Genomic DNA, 6,590 nt, shown 5'->3' with positions numbered 1-6,590 from the left:
GTGTAGGGTATGTGTATAGCACCCGTTTCATTGTATACTGGACTGGAATAGGCAGCACCAGATACCCCCTACACAGACAGATCTGGTTCTACCTGCCATTCATGCAGCCAGGCACACCAGAGGGAGTAGGAACGTCACCTTTAAACTTAAAGAGCATTTTTGCAGGGAACATGCAGTGGAGGGGAGTGAATGGCACAGAGGGTCAGGCTGCACACACATGCAGAGTAGATTCCACGTGGTATCTACTAGAATCGCATATGCACTCACAAACAAATTAGATCACAAAGAGCTGCTTAAAAAGAAACAGAAATACTAACTGCTCCAAGTCTGGAGAGAAGCAACAACCTATCTAAACAAAATTGACAGGTGAGATTGAATCTGGCCACCACACTTGAGTTAAGGAGGGATTCAGACTGCAGGGTTGTAATCATTCTCTTTCTGGAGTTGAAGGTACAAATCCCAGCATGAGGAATCTGCAGGTATTTCGCACAACTGCAAGGTCAGGATGTGGATGGGAGATGGCACGCTGAGTTCAAAGCAGACAGGCAAAAAAGCCGCCTTTTGCTTTCTTGATAACAGACTGTAGCAAAATGGGGCTGAGGAGGAATGGCTCGGGGTAGAAGAAGGAGAAACAGCAGATGTTGCTAGTGCAGCTTTCTGAAAAGCTCAATACCAGCAACTGCCCTGTGTTTCCATCATTACACCTCATCTCACTCTTTTAATTCCATGTCACCTGTCTTTGGCTTCTGATTTGCTTGTCTGTGCTTGAATAGCCTGCAATTTCCAATGCTGCCCTCAATTCAAATGAGAACCCATAGCGCTGTTAATCAGAGCTGCACGGATGAATTGAGGGGACTGATGTTTTCATAACCGGAGCTCTTGATGACACAGAAAGAGCTGAACAGCAGACTCTGGTTTCCTTGGCAGAGCACTACGCAGAGAATATGCTAACATTTGCCAAACATGCATACTATTTACTGGAAACGATTTGATCAAAGCTCCTTTAAATTTGTGTCAAATTGATAAAATCATTCCAGCAAAACCTTGGAATGATTATTTTGTTCATTTTTAAAACAGAACATTTCAGTTTTCATGTGAAATTACACTACACTTTACTGTTGTGCTGCACCCAGCTTGAATCTATCAACTGCTTCATTAGATCAAATTTTTCTTTCCTGTTTTGCCAAGAAAATCTCAAATTACTGTTCCAGAACATTTTAAAAATTTACTGAAAATATTCTTTCAGTGATTGAAGGGGAGAGGAATTTTTCTAAATCATTTTTCAAAATTGTAATGGGTTAGCAAACTGAAAAATTAATTGGTTCTACCATTCTAATTAATTGCATGATTTACATGATGTTTTCACACACCAATATAAGTCTTTTTAGTTCCTTCTGGAGAAAACCCTCCTTCCAATCAGCACCAGATGAGAACAGACACACTGTTCTGGGACAAAGACATTTTCCTGGCCAGTCTGACTAAGGTCTTGCATGAAACAGAAGCCAACAGTGGAATGAGGCAGTAGGAGTAAGTTTGCTTGGGCCAGTGGTTCTAAGATTATTTCTTCCCTTTATCTTATTTATGAAACTGCTACAGTTTCAAATTCGTTTTTCCTGCTCTGGATTTATTGTCACTGCACCTGCCTCAAAAGGAGAGCAAAAAGAGACAGCAATCAAAGGACTGAAAGGCTGATTAGTTTGGCTCTGTGTAACCCTAATTGAAATGATGTTCTGCAGCTCACAGCTACACTCGGTGAACCGCAAGAGGCCTGTGTTCTTGCTAAGCCAGTGAGAAGCTTCATTAGGAGAAAGGAAAAGGGACTCCTGTTCCCCCTTCAATCTAATCACTGAAGCACTGAGGCTGTATGTTACAGAGTTTCTCCTCCTATGTCGTTTATCCCACATAAATTAAAGTGCTGAGAGCAGAGTCTAAGGGATAAACAATCCACCCAAGCATTTCTCCTAAAAGCACTATACAAACTTACCGAGATGCCATGGAGCTGGCACAGAAGGCATCTGCAACCGCCTCCTGCACCAACTCCCCGCCCTTGCTCGCTCTGAGGTGGCTCAAGGCCCCTTACCTTTCTACAGAGGGGAGAGAAGCTGCCGTGGGTTCCTGCAGGGCAAGTGGGGTGTGATAACCTGACAGAGGGAGGACTGGGTGGCTCCCAAGCAGCCACTTGGGCTGGATGTGCCCCTGACAGGACTGACAGACAGTTCAACTAATGGAGGAGGACCTAGACTAAAAGGTCTCCATGGCACAACTAACTTTCTTGTGCTCTTTGTAGAGCTCCTAACACAATATGATTTTTCCCATAGTCAGACAAAAACAAGTATCATCAATGGAGTGCTCTGGGGTCTAAAAAACTCCCTCTTTTCCTCACGGTGACAATAGGCTAAATACAGGGGGGAAACGGAAGATATTTAAAGCCTAGAAGATGTTCATGGCAAAGCTACTGGCGCTTTGAAGTGGAGTGGGGTATGTAAAATTATGGAAACTAAGCAAATAGATGTGGGTCCCTTAAAGAATGGCAAAGTCAGATTTTCCTCAACTGTAGCTAGTGCACAGAAGAACAGGGAGAAAGGCTCATGTGATTTCATAAAAGGAGCCAGCACTTGATAATAATTCTTCTATCAAATAATCAAAATTAGCCTTCTGTTGTTAAAATTCCGCACAGACACAGGGGAAATTAGCTGTGACTTTCTGTTCATTTCTCTTTTCAGTTCTGTCTAAGACCACCGGCAGCAGTTTAAGAATTCAGGTCACTAAATTGCCTTCTGAATTTGCATGTATTTGAAATAATCTTCCTTTATTAGGCTGGCTTATGCCCTGGCCTGCTGTCAAAGTGGCTGTCCCCTGCCACATGGTTACTTCTTTCAGGTCTTTACTTCTTATTATTCATACAACGGGGTACTAAACACCCTGCTTGGATCACTGGTTGCAGCAAAGGACTCACAGCTCACTGCAGGTCTCTTGCCCTCCCTTGCCCTGTGGGTTACCTGTGTCCTGAGCTGGTCTCCTGTGCCATTGTCCCCAGAGGGGCAATACAGCAACTGGCAACTGCAGGCAAAGAAGCCCAGGACATGCCCAATAACTGGCAGCTTGCCACAGCTGCTTCTATGCCCCGGGGAGCTCTTCTGCACTGAGACTACGTTAGCTGGAACGTCTCGCTGCACCAGCTCTTGCCACTGTCTTACAGCCCATGTATACAGGGAAATCAGCTGGAACAGAGATTTCAAAATAATTCTTAACTCCCAGTGTATGTGCTGTTTTCCTGTTCAAACCTGACTGTCTCTCAACTGTAAGTTAACCTACACTGAACTATATTGACATGTAAAGGTTACATGTTACTTTACATAGTCATGTAAAGGTTTCTGCTCAGAACTGAAGTAGCTCTTGGGAGCAGAGCAAAGCCAGCTGGATCAACTCTAACAGCATCCACAGAGGAATTCAGTTCACTTAACAAATCTGCTCGAGAAACTAATTCAGATTAACTTTCCTGAGAGCCTGGCTGTGTAAATACATGACAGACTGGATGTGCAGTTCTCGATGAGCTGCTCTGCAGTAGGTGCCATATATGTGCTCTTATGCCGTGATATGTACAAGGCAACACCCACCTGCATAATGCAGTTTCTCTCTTGTTAAAGCCATATAATTTGAACTCTGGTGGTACATTTAGAAGTATATATAATATCCCCTTTTCCCCTGCTCTGTCCTCTGCAAGCCTATGTAGAATAACACCTGTAGACAGGGGTTTTGTTGCGGGAAACCCAAATGCCATATTGTAAGGGAAATAAATTTTGCCAGTGTAGAGCCCATTGTACTGGGGAGGTTAGCTGAATCTGCTGCCTTATTACCATCTTAACAAACAATAATGAGTTCAAAAATTTAAAATAGACAATTCCCTATCTTTCCAAGCAGAGGAGGTCTTCCCTCCCTGTACAGCTCAGGCCTACCACTGATTGCTTTTGCTCTTCCATAAACCAAATAAATATCTTCCAAATTGTGGCATCTCTTTTAACAGACAGAACACAACCTTTAACTGGGCCAAACTGCTGTAGGTCAAATGATATATGCCATGGTGAATAATGTTATCTGATGAATCTCGTGCCAATTGAAGAAAACTTAAAATAAATTAAGCTCTTCCCTTCCACTCTTCATAGTTATGCCCATTATACAGAGCTTTCCAGAAAAAAAATCTGAATATATAGAGCTATCTAGAGCAAACTGTTTGTGAATATCCATGAAAGGGTGTAAGAATTGTGTAATTCTGGAGTGCCCGTGATGCCCTGTGCTGCCTGAAGCATGGTGTCCTGGCTGCTACTTATCGCTAGAGACTGAAGCCAAATTGCTGCCGCCTCCTCAAGTGGCAGAAATGCTTGTGTCTGGAGCCAAAGCTCCTGCACTCATTTCTCAGTGCCCTACTGGAGATGACAGCTGTGACAGGGACAGATTCTGGAAGACTCTGGACATTGTGGCACTGTTTTTCTGTCAGTCATGTGCTTTGCAGTGTGGTCTGGACTGCCTTCAAGGCAGGGAAAGTCCCCCGAGTCTAGAGGTGTGGTTGGGAAGCAGGTCCTACTTCATGTAATTAAAGAGGGGGTTGAAAATTATTTTAAAAGGTGTTGGAATGGTAAAATGTTATCTGAACAGGTGTTTTACTTTGATGCAGACAGAAAAGAGCTGTGGACATGGCTCTCTATAAAAGGAATCTGGTAACTTGGGGGACACATGGAGATGGGGCACAAATATATTGCATCTCCTATGATTCCCCCAGCTCGCACACTTCTGCTTAATGCCTCCCAGCTAGCCAACTACCCCTTTGTAGTACGAGGGATCCCTGCCTCGAAGATCAAACTTCCCAGAGAACTTGAATCCTGCAAGGCAGACATGGGTTGGGATAAACTGATGTGACCAAGGTCATTTACAAAGTTGTAGAATCACAGAATCATTAAGGTTGGAAAAGACCTTTAAGATCATCAAGTCCAACCATCAACCCAACACCACCATGCCCCCTAAACCATGTCCCAAAGTGCTGCATCTACATGTTTTTTGAACACCTCCAGGATGGTGACTCCACCCCCTCCCTGGGCAGCCTGTTCCAATGTTTGACCATTCTCTCAGTAAAGAAATTTTTCCCAATATCCAATCTAAACCTCCCCTGGCGCAACTTGAGGCCGTTTCCTCTCATCCTAAAGTCAAAGGGATCTCCTGGGATCTCATCACCACCCCCCTCTGTCCCGTCTATTGGGGTGTCTTAGGCTTTATTTTACTTCTAGAGTTGCATGAGAAGTGGCACTTCACATTCAGGTGAACAGAGTTGCCAGTTCACCTTAATTAAGCTGAAGTCATTTGCATTCACTCATGGCTGGTGAGTTGCTGGTATCTTTCCTTAGGCTAAACAGAAAATATCGAGTCTGGGCCTTCACTCCCAAATAAAAAGAAATTCAAATATTTAATTCCTGCTTAAGTCCAAGCCCCTACCCTGCTTATCTGTGCTAGGTAGCATTTCCAGGGTGTGATTCACCTAAGCCGTTTTAGATAGCCACCTTAGGAGAAGAAGAGACACTCTAACTGCCTTTTTCTTTCTGCTGACTAGAAAAGTCAGATGCAGATCTCCACGTTGTACTGTTGGAAATGATGGGGGAGGATTTCAAGTCAGGACAATACACACAGTGGTATTTGAACTTCGATTCCTCATAAACAGTTATGTTTGTGGGTTATTCAGGTGACCAGAGAAGACACAACACAGGAGAACCTACGTTATCTCTTGTCAGCCACGGATACTCTCACTTTCTCAGTACCCGGATAATAAGATTCCACCTCCTTAAAGAGCTGGGCAGAGTTCAATGTGATTTTGAAATGAAGCACTCTGCCAAAGCACACACACAATCCAGCATTGTATACCTGGGCCACAGGAACTTGTATCTTTACATCACCAGTGCCTGTATCAGCAGCCTCAAATAAGCAGCACATATATATAAATATATATAGCGCCTTAGGACCAAATCTGCTTGCTCATCTCACATGTGCAGCTCTTTGGGGGTTACTCACCTGTGAACAAGTTTGGGACTACAATGTGGATACAGTGTAAAATCTATGCTGAGTACATACTGGGTTTTTTATACACATTTCAGCCTGTTTCATTTATTCATACAATCTTACATAGCACCTGCCACAAGGGAGTAGGCAGCTAAGAAGCATTCAAAGACTGAGCTCCACCTTTGTTAGTGTTATTTTCCCTGTAGAAGAGACGAGGAACTGAGGCACAGAGCAAAGGCATGACAAGGACAAACAGGGAATCTGTGGCAGAGCTTGGCACAGATCCCAGTTCTTCTCATTCACAGTTAACAGCCTAACACAGGCCAGCCCTTCCTCTGAGGCAGCAGATCCCAGAGTATTAGTCATGACCTAGACAAGCAGGGTTGCGAACCCAACAGGATTTCAATTGCAGAAGCGTGATCACAAGCTGACAAATAGGGTGCCCCGTCAAAAAGTTTGGGAACAGCTATTTTTGTGGCTTGTTTATATGACAAAGCTTTTAAAACTTCTAACTCTGTATCTTGAACAGACACTCTTGTACCGCAATA

At 43.7% G+C, this 6,590-nt stretch overlaps 1 protein-coding gene across 1 annotated transcript in view; it reads right to left on the bottom strand.

The window, feature by feature from the left end:
- The window catches only part of HCN4 (hyperpolarization activated cyclic nucleotide-gated potassium channel 4), a gene marked incomplete at its 5' end in the record, with an annotated part of 41,628 nt that overhangs the window by 4,580 nt on the left and 30,458 nt on the right, over nt 1–6,590 (bottom strand).

Source organism: Phaethon lepturus, unplaced genomic scaffold (assembly GCF_000687285.1).
Source record: "Phaethon lepturus isolate BGI_N335 unplaced genomic scaffold, ASM68728v1 scaffold20547, whole genome shotgun sequence".
NCBI lineage: Eukaryota > Metazoa > Chordata > Aves > Phaethontiformes > Phaethontidae > Phaethon > Phaethon lepturus.
The sequence above is the reverse complement of the archived record's forward strand: the minus strand, read 5'-3'. Positions and strand labels throughout refer to the sequence as shown.